The 25,969-nt window shown below is 44.5% G+C and overlaps 1 protein-coding gene across 2 annotated transcripts in view; it reads left to right on the top strand.

Moving 5' to 3' along the window:
• Window positions 1–25,969, top strand: part of LRRC2 (leucine rich repeat containing 2) — a 231,570-nt gene that overhangs the window by 69,294 nt on the left and 136,307 nt on the right. The window lies entirely within an intron of this gene.

Below are 25,969 nucleotides of genomic sequence, written 5' to 3'. Positions count from 1 at the left end.
TTGTAGAAGTATGCTGTTCTTTTGAGCTGCTGATCTAAGGATGTGTGCTTGATTATGACATATCACACAGTCTGTTCTCTCAAGACAATAGTCACAGGAATTGTCTGTTCTGTTAATGTTAGCTGCCAAAAGGTATTATACTGGCACTAGTTTTACCATTTGGAGTTGTTATAACTCTATTATAGATTATCACTTGAATTATTACATTTCATTTTCAGATAAAATATTTCGTACATTTGTTTGATGACAGATGTAGAACCCAGTCTCAGTTTTCATTAAATCCATCTATTGCTAATATACCATATGTGACACTTAGCTTAAGTGGTATTTATAACGTCACTGATTACTTTAACCTTCCTTTGTTGTCATATTTCAAACTCTAAGCAGCTAAAGCCACAGGCAGTGTTAAGTCTGTGCTTTTGTCGCTCAGATTTTAAAAGATTTTTACTGTAGCTAGCCTTACAGCCAAATTCCATAAATAGAAAGTTGATCAAAACCCTAATTGCTGTAACCATTTTTCATAGAGCACCATTTCAATTTATTCCAAATAGATCAATCTATTAAACATTTAAAGCAGTTTTTAATGTACATTCTTTTTTCCTTAAAATACAGGCTCTTTAAAAACAAAACTCATACTGTTATATAAAGCCATAGTGATCTAGTCTCAGTATGTGTGTGTACACGTGTGTGTATAGTAACTCCCATGAAAATTACCTATAAACAGCAAAGTTATCATGAACTTACAGTTTATAGTCCCGAAGACATGCATGTACGTAAAGTTAAGCATATATTTAAGTGCTTGCAGGATTGGGCCTAACTCAGCAAAGAGTGATCTAGCAATACTGACTATTTTCTAAAAAGAAATAGTAACGCCTTTGGAAATCACAAGCAAATATTACACACACATACTCTACCTCTCTCTGTGTGCATTATAATATTCTAACCAGATGCAAGATTACTTTGACTGCTTTTTTCTGTCATTGACCTTAATTACATTTACACAAAAAAACTGCCAGTTGGTTCACTTGAATCTGTTTTAAAATTGCTTGAGTGCCAGTGTACACAAGACACTGCTGGCAGTATCTAAAATGGGTTGGAATGTTTTTCAACTCATCTGAGGTGTAGAAAAAGCCTTACATGTGGTGAAAATTATGTTGGTTGTATCTGTCTTTGTTCACTCCATTAGCAATCTCCATGAAGCAGTTTACCATAAACTGTTAATTCCTTGCTCCTCTTCTGTGGCTCAGAAATATACTGTAAACACCTGTTTAGTGCCATTAACATGGACCTCTGTAGAATCCACAAAATGTTTGACTACAAAGAACAATTCTCTGGAGAGGCTGAGGTTTTATTTATCTGTAGCTATCAAATTCTGCCTCTGTGTTCAGAGCACGTACTGCCACTTATGTGGGTGGGGTTTGTGGAATTTAAAGGAGCAATGTTTAAGTCGTCTCCCACACTTATATGAGTCATCTTGTTAAGTATTTGCAGATCAGGATCTTCATTTCCAATCTGGCCATCTTCTTCCATGAAGTTTTATTGTGTGTTTGTAAGAGATTTCATGGACCCAACATAAAGGGAACCAACAAAAAGAAACAGAGATTGTTAGAGGAGCTTGTCAACAGAGCAAGCTTCTCATATTCTTTTCTCTAAATGCTGAATCAAGTAGGAAAATATCTGAAGGTGTTTCTGGGTGTGCAAGTTTTTAAAGACCATTGATTCTGCCACATTGGGGGACCTTCTTCTTCATTCACCAGCTGTTGGAATCTACATGATTTTTCTTCTGCTCCCTTTTGGCTGATACTTTACTAGTCAGAAAGAAAGGTGGCCTGCTCATCACTATCAGAGCAGCAGTGGTTCTATGAGTTCTCCCCATACCTCCTGATCTCCAGAATGAATCTGTCAACCAGAGAGGTTCTGAGGGCCAGATTAGGTTAGGCACCTTTCAAGAAAGTGAGGTGTCTAACTTGCTTAGGCACTTTTGTACATCCCACTAGGTGCCTAAATATCTTTGCACATTTGGCCTTGCAAGCTTTCAGGCGAAAGCCCCTCTAACTGCTCATCTGAGAGAGGACCTACCCCACATTAGGACATCAGAGAAGGGACTCCCTAAAGATGTGGAGTGGAATCCTCCAAAGTCCTCCCTAAGAGGCCACTTATTACTTCTGGGTAGAGTCAGAAGGCTAGATTCTTCTCAGGTACACCTGTGTAGCCACAGTGACTTTAGCTGTGTTACACTGATTTACATCTCTATGAGATGTATGTGGACAAAACAAGCCAAGTTTGAAGTTTCTAGCTTGTTGGAGGTAGCACAAAATACTCAATCATATTATATTAGGAAAAGTGCTTTTTTTAATGCTTGAAGAACTCAATGGCTTATTCCATTTCACTCAAAAAACATAATTTCACTCTTGGGTTGAGCATCAGCATGGACCATTTTATCCCAATAGGAACTGTGCTTAAAAAAGAAAGTGATAAACAACTGAAAAATGAGAATGAAACTGGAATTCATCTTTAAATTCAGTGGGTGCCAGCACCTCCCACCAAAATAGTTTATAATTTCATAAGATTTTTTTAATCTAGGCCCATTATAGATGGCACACAAATCACATCATCCAGATGCCTAAACTATAGGGGCCATGTCACACATTTTTTTTTTCTTTTTAATACCTTTTATAGGGAAATCTCAAGGTCAGTAAGGCAGCAGATTGGAGAGTTGGCATGTTTTATTAGCTGACTGCAACTTCTTATTGACACCAGTTATATGACATATGAAACATTTATAGAGGTCATTTAGTGTTTATTGCAGTCATAATACTGTTTCTGTGACACAGACTGGTAAAATTAGATATGGAAGGTCCATTCCGTTGTTATGCTGGCACCTTGCAGCAATACTGGGTGTCTGCCTGAAGCTTTTCCATTATTAATCCCATTTTCCAGGAGTTTATAACTTTCAGCTGTTTCAGTTGCAACTAGCTAAAATTTACCACAAAGAGCTGGATTCAAAGACTCTGAAGAAGGTGTAATTTATGTGTCTCTCAGTTAGCCTGGCTCCTTGAACTACGGGGGCGGGGGGGATTTCTTTATGAAGGGAGGGGGCAGGAGCAGTTGATATCACCTGTCCTTGGGGTTTCCACCAGGTAGAAGCAGTTTTACAGTCTGTGCCAGCAGAGTTTCTGTAAGATTCTTGTCACCAGATGCTTCCAAAGGGAGGCACTAATCAGTTGTCTTTTTCAGCTTCAGCCTCTTTAATGCCAGAGACTCAGCATGTAGTTCACTAGGGATTTTGCTATGGCTATTGATTTTCCATGGAAGACGCTCAGATACTACGATGATGGGCAGCAGTATAAAACCGGAGGATAGTCAGCCTGTTAGAATGATTTTTCATCTTCATTTAATTTCTGACAAATGTTAAGTGCACAGATATGTGAAAGAGGGTGAATATTAGTGTTGTTTTTCTTAATTGCAAACCAAGACTTCACTGGAGATTAGCTTGTGAAGTCTTGGTTTGGGGGAAAATAAACATAAATCATCATTATACTTTGGTTTTGAATGGCAAAAATCTTGCCCACCCATAGTATTGGTTATGGATTCTCGGGCCAGATTCTAAGGTGTGGTATTCAAGAGGGCATTGCTGCTTAAACTCTAATGGAACCCAGTAGGTTCACCCCAATTCAATGGGGATCCTTCATCATAGAGGCTTGTACACACACAGCTGCTGGCTTAGCAGGGGAAAGGGACATGGCTGGGACACCCCAAAAGTGCACTGATTCGTGGCTGCTGTTTTGGCCCTTGGGATCATTTGCAGCCAACATAAATCAGAGCAGCCTGAACTGCTCTAACTGGTGGACAGACCTCACCCAAAGTAGACTTAGGATCAGAGGAGCATAATGCCACCTTTGCACTTCCCATACACTCCTTCTGACTTGCATTATATGAAGTTCAGCTGGACCCTAGGATCTGACCCACTGTGCCTCTAAATCAAAATGGGCTAATTCAGGGGCAGATAAACAGGATTTTAAATCTTGCATGAATCTAGCAATAAAAAGAGATGTAGGATGTGAATGGTTTTCATCAGCATGTTGTCACCATAAACAATGAAATAGAAACTGACCATAAAGCCTTAGAAGCTATCGTTAAAAAAGCCTTTGAATGGAACAGACTTCACGATACAAAGATTGTTTTTGCGATTACAAAAAGTACCAGGCACATGTCAAGTAAAACTTTAGTTGAGGCAGATTAAAATCACATATTTACCAGAAAACGGAGTCTCTCCTGGAACACTGTACAGAAGCATAATGAATATACTCACTGAAAAAAACCTACAGATCCCAGCTGATCAAACTGCAGGAACTGATATGTGGATTGTTTTAAGGATACAGAACTGCAAGTCTTGAAACAGGATACTTGAGGGATGGACGGAGGCAAGAGATAGATCTCATCCTGAGCTCATCTTTCCTTTTCCTGTGTGGGTGGAGCAGTTTCTGGGAGTTAGTGAGATAGGTAACATTTTCATATGTGTGCGTTTTGACTTCAGTAGGTGCGCAGTAGAACTGGTCAAATATTTTCCAATGGAAGGTTTTTCTGTGAGAAAAAGTCATTTTGTTGACATCAAAACTTTCAATGGGAATGTGTCATTTTTGACAATTTTGTTTTCAAAAGACTGGAAGCAAAGTATTTTAGTAAGGTTAAAAATGCTCAGTTTCAACCTTATTGGAATAGAATGTTTTCATTGTTCATTTTTAAATGATTTTTCATTGTGAAATTTATATTTTAATTTTTTTAAAAGTCAACAATAAAATGAAACATTTCAATTTAATTGAAATGTAACATTTTGACTGATCCAAAATTATTATTTTTTCCCAACCTTTTGTTTTGTGGAGAAATTTTGACTTTTTTTAGTTTTCATTCTGATTCAGAATGAAAACAGTTTAAAAATGATGGAATTTCTTGCAATATGGACATTCTAGTTCTCTCACAGCTGTAGTGCTCATCGCCTTTGAACAATCAGGCCACTTACGTAAGTTAAATATGGATTTTAAAGGCTTAAAATAGATTGAAAATTTTGGCCATATTTTTTGAGAGAGAACCTCAGTGATTTCAAACAAGGAAGGAAATGGTATTGTGACAAAGTTCCTCCTCTATCTTGGTGGGTCCTGCGCTTATTGGCAGATTTTCTTGCCTCAGAGATTCACCATGTGGGTTGGGAAACAGCCCAGAGACCTTCCCCTCTGGAAGAACCCACAGTCCAGGTCAATTGGGAGGTTTTGGGGGAACCCGGGCCCGCCCTCTACTCCGGGTTCCAGCCCAGGGCCCTGTGGACTGCAGCTGTCTATAGTGCCTCCTGTAACAGCTGCATGACAGCTACAACTCCCTGGGCTACTTCCCCATGGCCTCCTCCAAACACCTTCCTTAGTCTCCCCACAGGACCTTCCTCCTGGTGTCTGATAACGCTTGTGCTCCTCAGTCCTCCAACAGCACTCCCTCTCAGCTCCTTGCGCCTCTTGCTCCCAGCTCCTCATACTCACACCACAAACTGAATTCAGCTCCTTTTAAAACCCAGGTGCCCTGATTAGCTTGCCTTAATTGATTCTAGCAGCTTCTTCTTAATTGACTCCAGGTGTCCTAATTAGCCTGCCTGTCTTAACTGGTTCTAGCAGGTTCCTGATTACTCTAGAGCAGCCCCTTCTCTGGTCACTCAGGGAACAGAAAACTACTCATCCAATGACCAGTATATTTGCCCTCTACCAGACTCCTGTACCCCACTGGTCTGGGTCTGTCACAGTATGTTGCATTTGCCAAGGACATTTTTATTCCAAAGAACCAGAGAAATCCCTTGCTGGTCTGGTACATACGCATATTACTGATATGGTTTTGAAATGTTTAATGTGTCAAATGTAGCCACCATAAGAGCCATTACATCCTTATCAAGTACCAGTAAAACCTTCACAAAATGCATCCCTTGACTTTACTTGAAGGTAAAAAGTCTTTGATGTGTATTTGACCTATATTCAGGCTACTTGGAGTTGAATTGTCCACAAAATAACCTCAAATCTATCTTCACAAGGAAGGGAATCCAAGTTTCTGATAATGATCCACAGTATAATAGCATTCCCAGAACATAGGTTTGGGCAGTAGCTCTTTCCTCGAGTGTGCTTTCATGTTGTGTTCCACAGAGTTCCATCTTGTCTCTCTCTCTTGTTCAATGTGTATATGGGGTCGTTGGAAGGGCTAGTGAGAGGAAAATGGTCTGCAGTGCCTTCACTACATGGACATTGACACCCAGTTCTATCATATGATCTAGCTATTGAAGTTGAGCACTTGGCCCTCTGTATGGTAGAGATTAAGGCCTGTATTAGGTCAAACTGGTTGAGGCTCACAATCTAGATATGAGGGAAGCAATATTAATCGATTGAGGGAATCAACCAGCTGTGGCAAGCCTTCTGTCTTCTCCTTTGACGGAGCATCCACACCTTTGTTCTGTTACTTAAATTTATAATTTGTGCTGCAGTACAACCCTCATTGGGTTTCACCTTAAATCCATTCCGAAACAAGGGTGTGTCTTGTTCAGTAGTGTTTCCCACTAGAAGCATGTGGCATCAGGGGTCTAATGTATACTGGTTGCCTTTTTGTTTCTGAATACACTTTAAACTGTAAATTCTGACCTCTAAAACCTTAAGGCTACTTCTACACTGCCCTGCAGTTCAGACTATGGGGGTGCAAATTGCAGTGAGCACCAAAGTGCTGCACTGTAACTCCCCCATGTTGACATGGCAGGCACGAACGGAAAGGTTCCTAGTTTGCATTAATGTAACTATGTTTGAAGAAGACTCCATTAATGAAAACTAGGAACTTTTTTGTTCACACCTGCTGCGTCCCCTTGGGGAGTTACAACACACTTTGGTGTGTACTGCTATTCACACCTCCAGACTCTGAACTGTGGGGCACCATTGACAAGCCCTAAATCATTTGCCCTGCTTGCCTGAGAGATGCCTCCCTCCTGTGTGAAATTGCCTCAGTTGTGTTCAGTGGAGGCAGCTGAGTTTGAGTCCCCTGGCTTAGCAGGGTGGAAAGCAGCCAGCAGGGCATTCTTTGTGAGAGGCCTTTGACTTTGGAATTTAATCCAATCTAGTTTGGTCCAAAATACCCTGCTGTCCTTCAGGCCATGCTGCAAAGCCCATCTGTTTTCTGGGGCAACAGTTCCAGTAGGGCTGAACACCTATAAGGACCATTGAATTGTAATGGGTGCTTGCTAATTCTCACCAAGATGAAAAACTACCCAGAGCAATGTTTTATTATGCGAGTGCAAGAGCTCCCCTAGTGTGTTAGTGTTACCTGTGTAAATAGAAATGTTTCCAACAAAACAGGGCCCCAAATAGCAACCTTCCTCAGTAAAGCATAAGTCTGATGAGACCATAAATGAGACTCCTCTGATACTGGCCAAAAGGCATGCAAGCAGTAAAGACACTCTCACAATCCCTGATACAAAAAGAGACCTAGGTGATATTTAGCTTACACAGACATCTTAAGTGGTCCTTAAAATTGTTTCTAAATCAGTGTTTTAAAAAGACTTTAAAATCAGTTTCCCACTTACTCTCTTCGATCCCCATCCTTGTGTGGTGTTTTCTGGATTGGGTCCACTTTCATCCCACCCAGGTCATCTCAGAAAAATAGGCACTTTCTTATTGTCCATTTCCCCCATCTCCTATTTGTTTTGGCTCTGCCCATTAGTTGTTGAAGAGGGTATTCATTGATGGCTCTGTAGGGCAGGTTGCACAATCTCTTGTGCCACGAGGGCAGAGAAAACTTGAACCTACAGCCCTAAGTGCGCATGAGCTGAGGTCTGCTGTGAGAGCAAGGCAGGAAGACTGAGGTGGTCACAAGGAGGTACTTCTTTTTGCCCACAGGCAGCTGAAGGCATAAGAAAGATCTGAGTTATGCAGCTTTCCCTGATTCCAGTGCTCCTCTGACCTGTCCACAGGCTAATTTGGCATTCCACTAAGACCACTCATCAGGTGGGGAATTTGCAGTGGTAGCAGCAGTTCCCATCAGTATTCAGGAACAGAATGATACACTGGTGGAGTCCAGAATTTTTGGTTTTTCCCAGAGAAACTTTTTCAATATATAATGAATTATTAAAGAAGCATTTTCATTTTGGCTCAGCTAATCACATACATAGTACACCAAGGTCAGTGCATAAGAGTGTTACGGAAAAACAATAAATGTAGCAGACAACTAATTTATCTTCTGGCAATGTTATTTCACGCACTGACACATTTTCCTCTTTAGCATCAATCTATAGGGCTGAATTCTTTGAAGTACTTTAATTAACCTCCCATTATGTTGTTATTTACTGAGACCCACAAAAATATCATCATCAGTTTACAACTGTCTGCTTCCTCGGTCTTCATATTTACATTCTGTGAAATATTTCAAGAGCTGAATATTTATACTAAACAGTAAATGTTGAAAACAAATATTTCCAAACACACTTAATATGCACATCTTTGCACTCTGTTAAACTTTAGCTGCCAGGAGCAAAGCAAGATATTTAGGCCTGGTCTACACTAGAAAGTTACGTTGGCCAGGGGAGTGAAAAATCCATACCCCTGAGCTGTGCAGTTAAGCCGACCTAAATCCCAGTGTATACAGTGCTAAGTCGATGGAAGAATTTTTCTGTCAGCCCAGCTATTGCCTCTGAGGGAAACGGATTACCTATGCCATCAGGAGAATTCCTCCCGTTGGCACAGGTTGTGTCTACACTGAAGTACTAAAGCAGTGTAGCTGTGCCTCTGCGGTGTTTTAAGTATAGACAAGCCCTTAGCTTTGAAACATAACAAGCTCCTGTTATGTCTTCTTGTCTGGGTGTCAGATAAAGCTTCTCTAAAATTAGTATTCAGAGCCTCAGGATCCATGCACATGGGAGCAGCATAATTTGTCTTTTTGACACAGTTAACCCAGTCAGTGGGTTCCTCAATCTATTTGAAAGAACAGTGAGATTAAAGGCGATTGTTACTCTTTCTGTAAACGTCTTCACATAGTTGCACAAGAAACATTCCTACTCCCTGCAGTGAGTGTATTCATGCTTATTCTCAGCTAGTTTGATTTTAATCCATGAAGGGAATGATGATATGTAAACCTCTTGGAAAAATATTGAATTATTATCCATCACATGTGATAGTTTGTCAGTAATCTTGTTTATATCTGTAATCTTGTGCGTACTCATTTTAACTAGCCAAAGATTTTCCTATCCTTAATTGCCTAAGTGAGGATTTGTCTCATCTGGTCCTATAGTAAATATGAGAAGAGTATTTTTTGCTAAGTATTGACAATATGTTCAACTTTGGTAAACACACCGAGAAAGACAGTTCATAGCCTGAGGAGCATATAAAAAATCCTTTTGAGATTGCATTCAGAGAACACACTGCTTTTATTCAAATGCTTGGCTATGATATGCTTTAAGTGCATCAATTTAGTAGTGATGTTAGGTTCTCAATGTCTGAATGTTCTGAACATTTCATTATTACTAAATTTACTTTTGCACTTGTATCTAACTGGAAGAGCAGGAGTAAGGCTGACCAGAAAACAACCATTTTGTTTTGTGAAACATTGGGGGTTTGGTATTTGCTTTCATTCCAATGTGGAACAAATCTAAGACCTTTTGAAATTTTTAAGTGAAAAAACACAGGACAGAGACACAGGGACTTGAATGTTGATCGAGAATGCCCTCACCACCAAGCTACTGGCTGTTCTGCTGTGTTGTATGCTTTCTCTTATTCTCTCCCTTCTCACATCCACCCGCTCACCCAATCATCATGACCCGAGAAAACTTCCTGATGAAATTTTTGTGAAAACCAATCAATGTAGTCAAAACTGAAATTTCATGGAAATGGTATTTCTTGATGGAAAAAAAGTTTAAGCAAATCTTTTTAGACCAGCTCTGATTGTGAGTGGACTGATCTATTCCAGTGGTGCCACTTGGTGGCCAGCTGCACTATCACAGTGATACCTGTTTCATTGTTCTAGGTTTCAGAGTAGCAGCCGTGTTAGTCTGTATCCGCAAAAAGAACAGGAGTACTTGTGGCACCTTAGAGACTAACAAATTTATTAGAGCATAAGCTTTCGTGGAAGAAGTGGGCAGTAGCCCACGAAAGCTTATGCTCTAATAAATTTGTTAGTCTCTAAGGTGCCACAAGTACTCCTGTTCTTTTTTCATTGTTCTCATAGACTCATAGACTCATAGACTTTAAGGTCAGAAGGGACCATTATGATCATCTGGTCTGACCCCCTGCACGCTGCAGGCCATAAAACCATCCCCGCCCCTTCCCTGGACTCTGCTGCTGAAGTCCCCAATCCTGTTATTAGTGACCTCAATCGGCAGAGACCCTCCTGCTAGAGATCCCTGCCCCATGCTGCGGAGGAAGGCGAAAAACCTCCAGAGGCTCAGCCAATCTGCCCTGGAGGAAAATTCCTTCCCGACCCCAAATATGGCGATCAGTAAGACCCCGAGCATATAGGCAAGAGTCTCCATCCTGACCCCTTTTAGCCATTATGCTATTTACCTACCATTGCTTGGTTTTCCTTGACAACTATGTTTTACCATTAAACCATTCCCTCCATAAACTTATCTAACTTAATCTTAAAGCCAGACAAGTCCCTCGCCCCCACCGTTTCCCTCGGAAGGCCGTTCCAATATTTCACCCCTCTAACGGTCAGAAACCTTCGTCTAATTTCAAGCCTGAACTTCCCCACGGCCAGTTTATATCCATTCGTTCTCGTATCCACGTTAGTACTAAGCTGGAATAATTCATCTCCCTCCCTTGTATTAATCCCTCTAATATATTTAAAGATAGCAATCATATCCCCCCTCAGCCTTCGCTTGGTCAGACTAAACAACCCAAGCTCCTCTAGTCTCCTTTCATACGACAGGTTTTCCATTCCTCTGATCATCCTAGTGGCCCTTCTCTGCACCCGTTCCAGTTTGAGTTCATCTTTTTTAAACATGGGAGACCAGAACTGCACACAGTACTCCAAATGAGGTCTCACCAGCGCCTTGTACAACGGAAGCAGGACCTCCTTATCCCTACTAGAAATACCTCGCCTAATGCATCCCAAGACAGCATTGGCTTTTTTCACCGCCACGTCACACTGTCGACTCATAGTCATCCTGCGGTCTACAAGGACCCCTAGGTCCTTCTCCTCTTCCGTTACTTCTAACCAATGCGTCCCCATCTTGTAACTAAAATTGTTATTGGTCATCCCCAAATGCATCACCTTACACTTTTCACTATTAAATTTCATCCTATTTCTGACACTCCAATTCACAAGCTCATTCAAGTCTCCCTGCAGGATATCCCTATCCTCTTCCGAATTTACAACGCCTCCCACCTTCGTATCATCCGCAAACTTTACCAGCCTACTCCTGCAATCGGTTCCGAGGTCAGTTATAAATAGATTAAATAAAATGGGTCCCAAAACCGAACCTTGGGGAACTCCACTGGTAACCTCCCTCCAACCCGACAGTTCACCCTTCAATACGACCCGCTGCATTCTCCCCATTAACCAATTCCTTATCCATCTCTGGATTTTCAAATCGATCCCCATGTTTTTCAGTTTAACCAATAATTCCTCATGGGGTACAGTATCAAACGCTTTACTGAAATCCAGGTATATTAGGTCCACCGCATTTCCCTTATCTAATAAATCCGTTACCTTCTCAAAGAAGGAGATCAGATTCGTTTGGCACGATCTGCCCTTCGTAAAACCATGTTGTAAATTATCGCAATTGCCACTACCCTCCAGGTCCTCAACTAATTTCTCCTTCAAAATTTTCTCTAACACCTTGCACACTACAGATGTTAAACTAACAGGCCTGTAGTTACCCGGATCACTTTTTTTCCCTTTTTTGAAAATAGGAACCACATTAGCTATTCTCCAGTCTAACGGGACCACCCCCGAGTTTACAGATTCATTAAATATCATCGCTAACGGGCCTGCTATTTCCCGCGCCAATTCCTTCAATATTCTTGGATGAAGATCGTCCGGTCCTCCCGACTTAGCCCCATTAAGGCGTTCAAGTTTTGTTTCTACCTCGGATACGGTAATCCCCCATCCCGAACGCCCCTCTGTAATGGTGCTAGTATCCCTAATCCCTTCATTGGCCTCATTAAACACCGACGCAAAATATTCATTGAGATATTGCGCCATGCCTAGATTGTCTTTGATCTCCTCTCCGGCAATAGTCTTCAGCGGTCCCACTTCTTCTTTCTTTGCTTTCTTCCTGTTTATGTGGCTGTAAAACCTCTTACTATTGCTTTTAATTCCCCTCGCTAGGTCCAATTCTACACGGCCTTTGGCCTTTCTCACTCTATCTCTACATTCTCTGACTTCGCTTTGGTACATTTCCTTACTGATCCCTCCCCTCTTCCACTCTTTGTACGCTTTCTGTTTTTTCCTAATCGCCCCTTTGAGTCGGTCGCTCATCCAGCTCGGTCTAAATCTCTTGCTTGGTAATCTTTTTCCCTTTTTGGGAATACAGGCCTCCGACAGCTCATGCATCTTTAACTTAAAGTAATCCCAGGCTTCTTCTGCCTTTAAATCCATTAATACGTTTGCCCAATCCACTTCCCTTACCAGTCCCCTTAATTTGTTAAAATTGGCCTTTTTAAAATTATAAACCCTAGTCTTTGACTTAATTCTGTTACTCCTTCCCTGTATTTTAAACCGAATTAGCTCATGATCACTGGAGCCCAAATTGTCCCCTACTACCACTTCCTCAACGAGGTCCTCACTACTTACCAGAATCAAATCTAAAATGGCCTCCCCCCTCGTCGGTTCAGCTACCACTTGATGGAGGAATTGATCATCAAGCACATCTAGGAACATCTGAACCCTATTATTGCTACTAGCGTTTGTTCCCCAATCTATTTCTGGGAAATTAAAGTCCCCCATAATTACACAGTTTCTATTGCTTATTACTTCTCTAAGCACATTAAATAGTTCCTTATCCATATCCTGGGTCGATCCCGGCGGTCTATAGCACACTCCAAGCACTATCCCCGGAGAGGCTCTAGAAGTCCTATTACCCATTGTAAGTATTGCCCAGACGGACTCTGAGTTGTCTAATCCATCCACTATTATTTCTTTACAGTTTATTTCACTATTGACATACAATGCCACCCCCCCACCTTTACCTCTGTTCCGGTCTTTCCTAAACAGCACATACCCCTCCATACCTGTGTTCCAGTCGTGACTGTCATTCCACCACGTTTCCGTTATTCCTACGATATCTGGTTTCAGCTCTTGGACCAGGAGCTCCAATTCCTCCATTTTATTACCTAGGCTTCTGGCATTGGTGTATAGACACCCTAATGTATGTCGATTAGCCCGTCTCCCATTAGCAGCACTATATGTTGCGGGCCTCCTAGTATCCGTCCCTCCTGTCCTTCCTATGTCCAATCTCATCTCCACAGCTATCTCTCCTCCCATTCTACTCACCTTCTCCATACTGGAATCTGGCGTGGAGATTAACTGTGCATCTCCCAACCGTCTCCCCAAACTTGCTAGTTTAAAGCTCTTTTGATAAGATGAGCCAGCCTCCCTCCCAAAAGTCTATTTCCTTCCCTACTCAGGTGAAGCCCATCCCGCGAGAACAGGTGTCTGTCCCCGAAAGCCTCCCAGTGGCCATACATCCCAAAGCCCTCCTTATAGCACCACTCCCTTAGCCAACTATTTATTCTCACAATCCTATCAGCCCTTTGCTGCCCTTCCCTCGGAACGGGCAGAATCCCACTAAAGATAATCTGAGCCTCTATCTCCTTGAGCGTCTTCCCCAACCTGGCATAATCTCCCTTGATCCTCTCTAACGAGAATCTAGCCGTATCATTCGTTCCTACATGAAGGATTATCAGGGGGTTCTTACCTGCTCCTTGTAGGATCCTTTTCAATCGCAGGTCCACATCGCGTATCTTTGCGCCCGGTAGACAGCACACCCTTCTGTTCTCCGGGTCCGCCCTGGTCACAGGCCTATCTAATCTCCTCAGTAAAGAGTCTCCAATTACATACACCTGCCGTCGCCTGGCAACAGTGCGATCTAGTAATCTAGTCTCCGATCCCTCTAGTCCTGACCTGTGCCTATTCCTATCTTCCCTTATGCCTTCCTGAATCCTCACGGGGCCCAGAATTGGTGCTGTCTCCATCAAATCCTCCCCCCTCTCTCTTGGACTAGCAGCTCTTCTCTTCTTCCTCACCCTTCCACCTTCAGTCGCCACCTGCTGCCCCTCTACCTCGGTATCCAAACACTCGAACCTATTCCTGAGTTCTATTCCCCCCTCACTGGCCCTTCTTTTCCTTGGCCTGCTTCTCACAGTCACATGCTTCCACCTCCCATGTTCTCCCCCTTCCATTCCCCTCTCACCATCCTCTCCCTCTGCCTCTACCTCCACCATAGGGCATTCTCCTTCAGCCTCCCCTTGCCTGTCCTCCATCAGCTGCTCAAACCCCCGCCTAAACTCCACCAGGGTATCTACCTGCATCTGCAGCCCCTTAATCTTTTCCTCCAGTAACTCTATCAGGCGACACTTCATACACACATACCTGTGTTCCGGCTCCCCTGCTAGGACCATATACATACCACAGCTTCCACATGCAGCCATCTGCATTCTGTCTGCTGCTGCTGCTGCTTGGCTCATGGCTGCTGCAATCTCTGCCCACTGCACCTGTGGACTCAGAGCACACGCCACACCGCGCCCTCCTGCCTCCCCCCTTACCTCCCCCTGCAAACTCCCTCTCAAACTCCCCTGTTAGCCGCCCTGTTTGCTGCCTCCGGTGCCGCTGCCTGGCTGGGAGGCCGCTTTTATGGGCCCCCTAATCAGCCAAGCCCCGCCCCCTACTCAGGGCTCAGCGTCCTTCCCAGCCCCCAGCCCCTGCAGGCCCCTACAAACACACAGGAACACACAAGAACAACAAGGACAGACGCAAATACAGGTACCTTCTCCTCCAATGAGAACTCCCTCTCAAACTCCCCTGTTAGCCGCCCTGTTTGCTGCCTCCGGTGCCGCTGCTCGTTATAGATGTATATATGGTATTGTGAAATTTTGAGATAGTCTGTCTACAAAACCAACAGGCCTGATTAACATGACCCAAGTGACAGCATGTATGCTCTCAGGCAGCATTTCTCTGAGTTTGCACTTAGTGATAGATGATTTAGAAATAGACAGAAAAATCACATTTGTTGGGGATTGGCAGCTCTTCAGGGCAGCAACTGTTTCTGACTATACATTGATACAGGGCCTAGTCTGAGCTGGGGCCTGTAAACATCTCTGTGATGTTGTATGCAGCTCATGAACATGCTTTTAACCAAATTGTTTACAATAAAATGATAGGCTGCTTTGTACATTATCTATAAATCCTTGCTTTATTTCTTTGGACTTCTCTTATTTCAAAGTCTGCTCCAGAATTGCCTGTTTATATGGAACTGTGACAGCTCATTGGCTTGATAGATGTTTGCTGTATCCTCAACTGGGAGCTCCAATTCTGCCAGCAGCTTCTAAGGAAATATTATGATCCCAAATTGTTAACATCATCGGATGAAATACATTCTCAGACATCATGGTCACTCCCAGTGATGTGTACTCTCTGGACTTTGGTGCCCTTGGTGCTCTACTGTGCCCAAGTGAATTTGAGTTCTGTGGGCGTATGGGGGTGGAAATGGCACTGCGCATTCACTGAAATCACAGGACTGAGAATGGAACGTTAGTGTTCAGGACAAAGGCATCAATTTCCTCTCCTTGCTATATAATTTGCACCTTCTTTGGGTATGTCTACACTACGGGATTAATCCGAATTTACAGAATTCGAATTTTGGAAACAGATTGTATAAAGTCGAATGTATGCGGCCACACTAAGCACATTAATTCGGCGGTGTGCGTCCATGTACCAGGGCTAGCGTTGATTTCCGGAGCGTTGCACTGTGGGTAGTTATCCCATAGCTATCCCATAGTTCCTGCAGTCTCCCCCGCCCATTGGAATTCTGGGTTGAGATCCCAGTGCCTGATGGAGCAAAAAACATTGTCGCAGGTTGTTCTGGGTACAGCCTCAGCCCTCCCTCCATGAAAGCAATGGCAGACAACCATTTCGCGCCTTTTTTCCTGGGTGAACACTGCAGACTCCATACCATGGCAAGCATGGAGCTCGCTCAGCTCAAGACAGCAGTCATGAACATTGTAAACACCTTGCGCATTATCGTGCAGTTTATACTGAACCAGAACCAGAAAAACGAGGCAAGGAGGAGGCGGCGACGGCAGCGCGGCAAAGAGAGTGATGAGGACATGGACATAGACTTCTCTCAAACCGCGGGTCCCGGCGCTTTGGAGATCATGTTGTTGATGGGGCAGGTTCTATCCGTGGTACACCGATTCTGGGCCCGGAAACAAGCACAGACTGGTGGGACCGCATAGTGTTGCAGGTGTGGGACGATTCCCAGTGGCTGCGAAACTTTCACATGCGTAAGGGCACTTTCATGGAACTTTGTGACTTGCTTTCCTCTGCCCTGAAGTGCCAGAATACCAGGATGACAGCAGCCCTCACAGTTGAGAAGCGAGTGGCGATAGCCCTGCGGAAGCTTGCAACGCCAGACAGCTACCGGTCAGTCGGGAATCAATTTGGAGTGGACAAATCTACTGTGGGGGCTGCTGTGATGCAAGTAGCCAAAGCAATCATTGAGCTGCTGCTATGAAAGGTAGTGACTCTGGGAAATGTGCAGGCCATAGTGGATGGCTTTGCTGCAATGGGATTCCCTAACTGTGGTGGGGCAATAGATGGAACCCACATCCCTATCTTGGCACCGGAGCACCAGGGTACCCAGTACATAAACTGCAAGGGTTACTTTTCAATGGTGCTGCAAGCACTGGTGGATCACAAGGGACGTTTCACCAACATCAACGTGGGCTGGCTGGGAAGGGTTCATGACGCTCGCGTCTTCAGGAACACTACTCTGTTTAAACGGCTGCAGCAAGGGACTTACTTTCCGGACCAGAAAATAACCGTTGGGGATGTTGAAATGCCTATAGTTATCCTTGGGGACTCAGCCTACCCCTTAATGCCATGGCTCATGAAGCCATACACAGGCAGCCTGGACAGGAGTCAGGAGCTGTTCAACTACAGGCTGAGCAAGTGCACAATGGTGGTAGAATGTGCATTTGGCCGTTTAAAAGGTCACTGGCGCACTTTACTGACTCGCTCAGACCTCTGCCAAACCAACATCCCCATTGTTATTGCTGCTTGCTGTGTGCTCCACAATCTCTGTGAGAGTAAGGGGGAGACCTTTATGGTGGGGTGGGAGGCTGAGGCAAATCGCCTGGCTGCTGATTACGCGCAGCCAAACACCAGGGCGATTAGAAGACCACACCAGGAAGCGCGGTGCATCAGAGAAGGGGAGGGTGGTTATACAGGGGCTGCAGCGGCAGTCTGTGATCCTGCTGCCGTTCCTGAAGCTCCACCAGATGCCGGAGAATGTCTGTTTGCTCACGCAGCAGCCTCAGCGTTGCATCCTGCCTCCTCTAATCTTCCTGCCGCCACCTCTCATCTCGAGCGTCTCTCCTCTCCTCACGTTGGTCCCTTCTGTCCTCACGTTGGTCCCTCATGTTCTCACGTTGGTCCCTCCTGTCCTCACGTTCACTGGCATCATTCCTATACTTTGAAACCGTGTCCTTCCACTCATTCAGATGAGCTCTTTCATTGCGGGTGGATTCCATGATTTCCGCGAACATCTCATCTCGCGTCCTCTTTTTCCGACGCCTTATCTGAGATAGCCTTTGGGATGGAGGAGGGAGGCTTGAAAAATTTGCAGCTGCTGGAGGGAGGGAAAAAAGGAGAGAATTTTTTAAAAAGATACATTTTACAGAACAATGCTTATACTCTTTCACGGTGAACACTATTCACATTACATAGCACATGTGATTTCTGTGCAAGGTAGCATTTTGCCTCTTAATATTGAGTGTCTGTGGCTTTGCTGCTAGAGATCACAGACACGGGTCCGGGCAACAGAATTCGGCTTGCATGCAGCCATGGTAAGCCATTGTCTTTCAGCTTCTGTGCCCTCCTTTCCCACATACCAAGCAAAGCTCGTTGAGTGCTGCGGTTTTCCTGTTAACCTTCAGCAGCAGAAAACAAACTAACCGCCCCCCACCCCCCATCCAATTCTCTGGGATGATCGCTTTATCCCTCCCCACACCGCGTGGCTGGTATCAGGGAAGATCCCTGCTAGCCACACGTGAAAAGCTCAGCGTCAATCTCCCCCCCCCCACACCCTCCCGCGCTTGGCTTACTACAGGGAAGGATTTCTTTTCAGCCACAGGCAAACAGCTCAGTAGGAACAGCCACCTCTGTCCCCTTAATTAAATTCCCGTATTTCAACCAGGTTACCATGAGCGATATCACTCTCCTGAGGATTACACAGCGAGATAAAGAACGGATGTTGCTTGAATGCCAGCAAACACCGGGACGATACGCTGCCAGGCTTTGTCATGCAATGATACCAGATTACTTGCTACTAGCATGGCATGGTCAAGTGTCCTACCATGGAGGATGGAATAAGGCTGCACTGCCCAGAAACCTTCCGCAAAGGCTTTTGGAGTACCTCCAGGAGAGCTTCATGCAGATGTCCCTGGAGGATTTGGGCTCCATCCCCAGACACGTTAACAAACTTTTCCAGTAGCTGTACTGCCCGTGAATGCATCCCAAGTCCTCAGGGCAAATTAATCATTAAAAAATGCTTGCTTTTAAACCATGTTTTATATTTTAAAAGGTAAACTCACCTGAGGTCCCTTCCATGGGGTCATGGTCTTGGGTACTGGCTTGGGAGGGTACTTCAGTCAGGCTGAGAAAAAGATCCTGGCTGTTGGGGAGAATGGAGTGCTGTGTGCTCTCCGCAAGCTCGTCCTCCTCTTCCCCGTCCGCAGAATCCTCAGGTGTGGCTGATGAGATTACCCCCGCCTTGGAATCCACGGTCAGAGGTGGGGTAGTGGTGGCGGCCCCCCCTAGAATTGCATGCAGCTCAGCGTAGAAGCGGCATGTCTGCGGCTGTGACCCGGAGCGACCGTTTGCCTCCTTTGTTTTCTGATAGGCTTGTCTGAGCTCCTTGACTTTCACGCAGCACTGCTCTAAGTCCCTATTGTGGCCTCTCTCCATCATGGCCTTGGAGATTTTTTCAAAAGTTTTGGCATTTCGTCTTTTCGAACGAAGTTCTGCTAGCACTGAATCTTCTCCCCATATAGCGATCAGATCCAGTACCTCCCATACGGTCCATGCTGGTGTTCTTTTTCGATTATCGGCCTGCATGGTTACCTGTGCTGATGAGCTCTCTGTAGTCACCCCTGCTCTCCTGTGCTGGGCAAACAGAAAATGAAATTCAAATGTTCGCGGGGATTTTCCTGTCTACCTGGCCAGTGCATCCGAGTTCAGATTGCTGTCCAGAGCGGTCATAATGGTGCACTGTGGGATAGCTCCCGGAGGCCAATACCATCGAATTGCAGCCACACTAACCCTAATTCGAAATGACAATATTGATTTTGGCGCTACTCCGCTCGTCGGGGAGGAGTACAGAAATCGATGTTAAGAGTCCTTTATTTTGAAAGAAATGGCTTCGTTGTGTGGACGGGTGCAGGGTTAATTCGATTTAACACTGCTAAATTCAAATTAAACTCATAGTGTAGACCAGGCCTTTGTGAGAGAAGAATCTTGGTTTTTAGATCCTGCTCAGCGATGAAGAAGAATATTTGCTTAGAAGTTCCCTCCAAGGTTTCAGCTAATTCTATGGGTCTAACTTTCATCTGTTTTACTCCTGTGTTACTCCAATAACTTCAGTGGAGATGTTCCTGATTTAGCCCTGATACTGCAATGAGAGATCCCTCAATCTCTCAGAACTTCAATGGGGCTTGGTGCAGGGGTCCAGCACCTTACAATGGTGCAAAAGGAGATTTGGGTCCTCTGGACTTGATTCCGTCCTCAGGCAGACAGGTGTAACTCCCATTAAGGTCAGTTTAACTGAGGGCAAATTCATAGATTTTAAGACAGAAGGGACCATTATGATAATCTAGTCTGACCTCCTGCATATCACAGGCTATAGAACCTTAGCCAGTGATGTCTAGAGCTGGAATGTTTTTCTGTTGGAGAATGCTGATTTGTCAAAATCAAAATGTTTTATAGGAACTGTTTAGATTTTGAAGAAGTTGGGACAGAACACAAGCAGGATTTCAAAACATGCCTGGTTTCTTGCCAGCTTTCCTGCTCAGTGCCTTGGCAGCCCACCTGGTAGGATGATGGGGAGCCTGGGCTTCCAGACTCCTACCTCTTTGGCAGCCTGCAGGTGGGCTGCTGGGGAGTTGAGAGCCTTGAAGCTCTGAAGTTCCCAGGCTCCTCCTCAGCTCTCCTGGTGAACTGCCAGAGAGCGGAGCTCCCAGCTCTGTCAGGGTTTGCAGATTCCCAGCTCCCCTACAACTTGCAAGCTCCCAGATTCATGGCTCTAGGACAGCCTGCCAGGTGGACTGCCCCTCAGCCAGGAACCCCAGGGCAGTCTCCCAGGTGACCTGTCCCAGAGCTGGGGCTTCATTCCGTTTTGCAGAGAATTTCAAAATATTGAAAACCTCTGAAATAAAACTATCTTTCTCCGCACAGCTGCAGGAATTTCTGCATTAACCTCATAACATCTGCTTGAGCAAGAGTATCACTTTCAGAAATATATCTAGTCTTGATTTAAAGACTTCAAGGGATGGAGAAGCCACCACATCCCTCTCTAAGCTGCTCGAATATTTAATTATCCTCACTGTTAAAAATTTATGGATTATTCCTACTCTGATTTTTGTCTAGTTTCAGCTATTGGATCTTGTTTCTTTTTCTGCTAGTTTAAAGAGCCATTTACTATCAGAAATCTTTTCCCCATGTAGGTACTTGTAGATTGTAATCAAGTCACCTCTTAACCTGCTGTAGGATAAACAAAACAGCCTTCTGTTGCTTGGGCCATCCTTTGGAGTGGAGTGGCTGGGTGCCCGGAGCCTCCACCCCCACGTTCTTGGGCATCTGGGTGAGGAGGCTATGGAACATGAGGAGGAGGGTAGGCAGTTATACAGTGGATGCAGCAGGGGTCTGTGCTCTTGTTGGCTTTCCTGCAGCTCCAACAGATGCTTCATCATGTCCGTTTACTCCCCCAACAGACGCTTCATCATGTCCGTTTGCTCCCCGATTAGCTTCAGCATCGCGTCCTGCCTCCGCTCTTCGCGCTCAGTTTAATTCTTTCCTGGCCTCTGCCACTGAATGCCTCCATGCATTAAGCTGTGCCCTATCAGTGTGGGAGGACTGCATGAGCTCGGAAAACATGTCATTGCGAGTGCATTTTTTTCGCCTTCTAATCTGCAATAACCTCAGGGATGGAGATGATAGGGGGAGCGTGGAAACATTCTATGCTCTTCGATTCTGGGGGGACTGCATGGTCACCTGTGCTGCTGAGTTCGGCACGCTGACCAAACAGGAAATGAAATTCAAAAGTTCCTGGGGCTTTTCCTGTGTACCTGGTTAGTGCATCGGAGTTCAAAGTGCTGTCCAGAGCGGTCACAATGGAGCACTCTGGGATAGGTCCCGGAGGCCAATACTGTCGATTTGTGTCTGCACTACCCCAAATTCAACCCAGCAAAGTCGATTTTAGCACTACTCCCCTCGCTGGGGAGGAGAACAGAAGTCGATTTTAAGAGCTCTTTAGGTCGACGGAATGGGGTTGGTTGTGTGGACGCATTCATTTTTAAATTGACCTAACACGGCTAAATTCGACCTAACCCCATAGTGTAGAGCAGGCCTGAGGATGTGAAACAAGGACAGGTCTACTGTAGGGTAGTCTTGAAGATTTCATATACTTGAGATTATTTGTTGAATGATATTAGTATATATAAAGACACACAAATGATTGTTTAATTCTTCCCAGAGGTCCCCTTTATGATGCTTAGTCATCCAGCTACTCAAGCAGCACCTTGGTATTCAGTGCTGTATAAAGAAAGTACTTCAACTTTAATATTGGGACCAAAGCTACTGAATCTAAATCCTTCCTGTGCCATCAGTTGCTTAGGGCACAAATAAGACTCTGCCATCCAGTGTTGCCAACCCTCATGATTTTGTCTTAACTTTAGGGGGGGGAGGAAGAGAAAAGGGGTGGGTGTATGTCGAGGCTTCTGATGCCAATAGATCTTCAGTGTTGACTAGTTGGAAAAAGCTTCTTCACAATCTTAAATGAGAAGGAAGGATATTGGGAAATCAGACTCTACAAGAGTTGACTGAACTGTGCACCTTTAACACTATGGGGCAGTTACAAATTCTTCCCTCTACCCTCAGAAATAGTCAGTTAGTGAAACACGTGGAGACACAACAGGTGTCAGTATCATAGTGGATAACGTGATTATAATCTCATCTACACAGGAAGAGTGTAATCAGACTCTAAGAAGGGCAATAGAGAGAGCATAAGTGTTAAACTTGATGTCTCCAGTGATGGCTGGTGAACTTTGGGGCAAGTGAGGCCTGTGCATAGGATTTTTTCTCCACTCACCTTCCTTCCTCTCCTTCCCACCAGTGATGCTGAGCAGCTGAGACCTCCCCCCACCTTCCTGTCTACATCCTGGTCCCTCTGTTTTCCCCCATTACATCCTGGAAGGAGGTCAAGTCAGGGCACAGTTCGAATAACTGGGACTGGTATGGACTTGGTCAACAACAGGGCCATCCCAGCATAGCATGCTGCAGGGGCTCTGGAGAGGAAAAGCACCCAGGCTTCAAGGGGAAGGACAGAGCTGCTCCAGCCTGGGGACATGGCACTTACTTGCTGGTCAGCCCTAGCTTTGCTTGTGGCTTCATAAAGGAGGTTCAGGCAATGAAGAACTACTCCTCATATCCCTGCTCTTCCAGGCTGCTGTAGCTGCTGTTCATGATGATGCTGGTCCAGGTCATCAGTGCCGGCCACAGCTGAATTTGGGGCACTGAACTCACTGCTCAAGACACAGACTGCAGTGACTGTACAACGCTCTAACAGCCCTGTGTAGATCCTGCTGGCCTGCTCTCTGGGTATCTTTTAGTGCAGGCCAGCAGGGCTATACAGGGCAGTTTGAGCACTGCTCAGTCACTGCAGACTGGGGCAGTGAATCTAGCACCCCAAACCCCTCTGACTGCACAGTCTGTGAATGCGCCACACGGAGGTGGAGAAGAACTCCTACAGGCATGTGAATGACAAACTCAGCAAATGTATAGCAGGCTGCTCTAGACTTGCTGTGTTCATGATTCATATTTAGTGATACACAGAGACATATATCTATCTGTGCTTTTGCATATGTTTTGGGGGGGGACATGGTGCCCTAATGCCCTCTATACATGAGCCATCACTGGTTGTTCATGTAGAGGAAGTTGAGTTTACAGGTCTGTGTTGGAAAGTCTTGATCCACTCTACACTAACCAAAATCTGCAGAATCACTGCAACTGCCTTTAAGGGCAGCAAGATAAAAAATTGATTGGAGTAAGCCTATGAGAGTTTAGGGCTCGGTATTACAGTTGTCCTGGGTACCTAGTCAAGTATAGTGACAATTCTGAAGAGGCAAGAAACAAAACAAAAAAACAAAACAAAAAAAACAAACAAGGCAGCTGCTTTTCAAGATACCAATGATGCTACATCTCAGGTCACAATTGTGCCCTTTGGTATATTTCCTTTATGAATGGTTTCATGTCTTTATCGATTATATGCTGTAAGGGATGGCATGAGCAGCACTTTAGAGAACAGGTTGTGCCATTTGTTTTAGTTCTGAGGTAAACTGTGAAGAGTGAGAAGTCTAATGGCCTAAAAAGGTGTGAAGCATTTGATAAATATTTCCCTTTGACAGTTTCCCTTCTCCCCAAAGGTGGCCACATATAGGGAGGCACATGCATGAACTTGTGGCAACAGATGTCTAGTTTGCTAGGACATGCTATGTTTGACTGAGTGACCTATAAAAAGAGTTAGCATGAAGCTGTAGAGTAAACTTCAGTGTTTGCTATAAACAAACCTCACCAAAGTGCTTGTAATTGCTTTGTTAGAAGGATGGCCAGGCCTCAATGGTAGTGGGGGTGGAGGAACATTTTCTTTTATCTACACTTCTAAACAGCTGGAGACAGATAAGAGCGGAGACGCTTTTGGCCTAGGCAAAGAGTCTGACTATGTCCTTTGTCCCTTGCTGCTTTCAGTTTTCAGCCCTTCTACTTGTATTTTAGTATGTGTGCAAAACTGTATGTAGAACAGCTACCACATATATTTTTTTTCTTAAGGAATTAAGGATTCCATTTTCTATGGAAACAACAGGAGTCTGGTGGCACCTTAAAGACTAACAGATTTATTTGGGCATAAGCTTTCGTGGGTAAAAACCTCACTTCTTCTTCTTCTTAGAAGAGACGACTAGCCTCATTATTCTGTAGTGACCCACTGACATGCAATGTCTGGAGCACTGACACAAAGGGAAGGAAAATGGCTTTCAAAATATAGATATCACTTGAATGATATGCCTCACCTAGTCTGGTAGATCTAAATAGGTCTTGAAGAGCTCATCTTCAACATTTCCAGTTCCCTAGAATATAAGGGCAAGAGATGGAGGGGCAGGCATTTTAAAACCATTTTTAAAATGGTGAATCTATGTTCTTTGTCAACTCTTCCTGCCAAATGAGGTTAAATGATCAGATCTTTGCATTTAGAGTGAGCTAGTGATTTCCACTGATGTTAATGAGAAACACTTACCTCTCTGGTTCTAATCAGCTTTTCTGGAATGCTGCTTTGGTAGGGCAGGGAAATGCTGCTTTGCTAGAACTTTCTATTGGTCTAATTCCATCAGACCTCAACAGCCCAATAACATACAGTTCCTTCAGGGTTAGTACACACACACACACACACACTTACATTCTCCTGCATCTCATGTCTGTTTGGTTGCAGATGCCTTACTTATGTTACACCATTTAAGACTGTGATTTTGGATGTTTTATATAGTAGATGTAAATTGGCCAAAAATAATTTTAATGTACTCTATACTTACTGTGCACTTCCACACATTTTGTATTTGTCTCCAAATGTACAGTATATTTCAGTTACCGCACAAGCTATATAATCTATAGTACACTGAACAAGTATGCTCTATATCAAACTTGAAAACTTTTCCTTGGGGCATGCATAGTTTGATCTGCGTGTTTGATACAGAATCCAAATCACCAAGAACTCCAACTTATAACACATTGAATAAATATTTTCCAAAACAATGTACCCATGTTGGTGTAAATTTTGCCCCCATCTTTGTGGTTGCAGTGGTTCCTGGCAGCAGGGTGGTGGTTTCATAGGACAAGGGGAGTGGAAAAGACCTGGGCCCCGAGCATCTTGTAGAGCTCAGCTTCATGGGTGATTCCCTGCCTGATCACAGGCATGTAAGGTTTAGATTGAGATAAGCCAGGGGATTTGCTGCCTTGTGGCTCTTCAGGTCCTTAACCCCTCCAACACGAGAGGGGGCACTCTATGGCTGGGGATGCTACTTCTTACATTAGGAGTAGGGAGTTTAATGGCCAGCATCACCTCACTAAAGTGGCTTCCTTAGTGCTTTGCAGTTTTTTGTGGGGAAGGAAAAGGAATCCTCCCTCCCATAGGGGCTTCCCCAGCCAGGATACTTGGCCAGGACACTGGTGTGTGGATTTGTCCTACTTGCTAACAAGGAATAGATGTCTTACTTGAATTTGCTTTCTCAGAAAGAGACCTCCATCTCTCTGTGCAGCCTACCCACATCTCAGTTGCTGGAGCGGAGAAGAGTATAGGCTGTCTATGCACCACTCGTGTAGGTATGTTGGGAGTGGGCAGAAGGGTGGGGAATGAGCAGAGTGCCTTGGATCTGGCTGGTCAATATAGGGTGGCTGGAGGAATGAATTTGCTAGTTGGGAGGCAGTA

Source organism: Chrysemys picta, chromosome 6 (genome assembly GCF_011386835.1).
Source record: "Chrysemys picta bellii isolate R12L10 chromosome 6, ASM1138683v2, whole genome shotgun sequence".
NCBI lineage: Eukaryota > Metazoa > Chordata > Testudines > Emydidae > Chrysemys > Chrysemys picta.
This window is presented reverse-complemented; position numbering and strand designations above follow the sequence as displayed.